We start from the raw sequence: 618 nt of genomic DNA, 5'->3' as shown, positions 1-618 counted from the left end.
GTTCTATTTGTGCTCAAGAATTTCAAATAAAATATAGTAATACGAGTTGCCTTTCACGACATTTAACTTCGAAACATAATGATAGAATAATTACAAGTTCGATGATGGAACAACAGTCACACAGTAGCAATCAGAACAAACAATATTTAACTAAAAATTCATTGCGAGCGAAACAACTGACAGAAGTGATAGCACGAATGATAGCACTGGATTTACAACCTTATAGTATAGTCAATGATGTCGGATTTCGATCGTTACTCAATATTGCTGAACCACGGTTTGAAATACCATCACGTGCAACATTTTCAAGAACTATCATTCCTCGCATGTATGACGATTTACGAAAAGACATTCAAAACAAAATATATACAGATATAGAAAAGGGTAATTAATTATATATGTAATAAAATACTTACTATTACTATGGATACGTTCCGTTTCTCGCATGATGCGCATAATACATCATTTATCCTTGTTATTCACCAAATGCTAAGCAAGAACAATGGATGCATCATGCGTATCATGCGCGATACGGAACGCGCCTTATATGCATATATTACTTACTATTACTATATGTTACTATATTTCTATATGTATATATATATATATATATACTTT

Source organism: Cyphomyrmex costatus, unplaced genomic scaffold (genome assembly GCF_001594065.2).
Source record: "Cyphomyrmex costatus isolate MS0001 unplaced genomic scaffold, Ccosl1.0 scaffold833, whole genome shotgun sequence".
NCBI lineage: Eukaryota > Metazoa > Arthropoda > Insecta > Hymenoptera > Formicidae > Cyphomyrmex > Cyphomyrmex costatus.
This window is presented reverse-complemented; position numbering follows the sequence as displayed.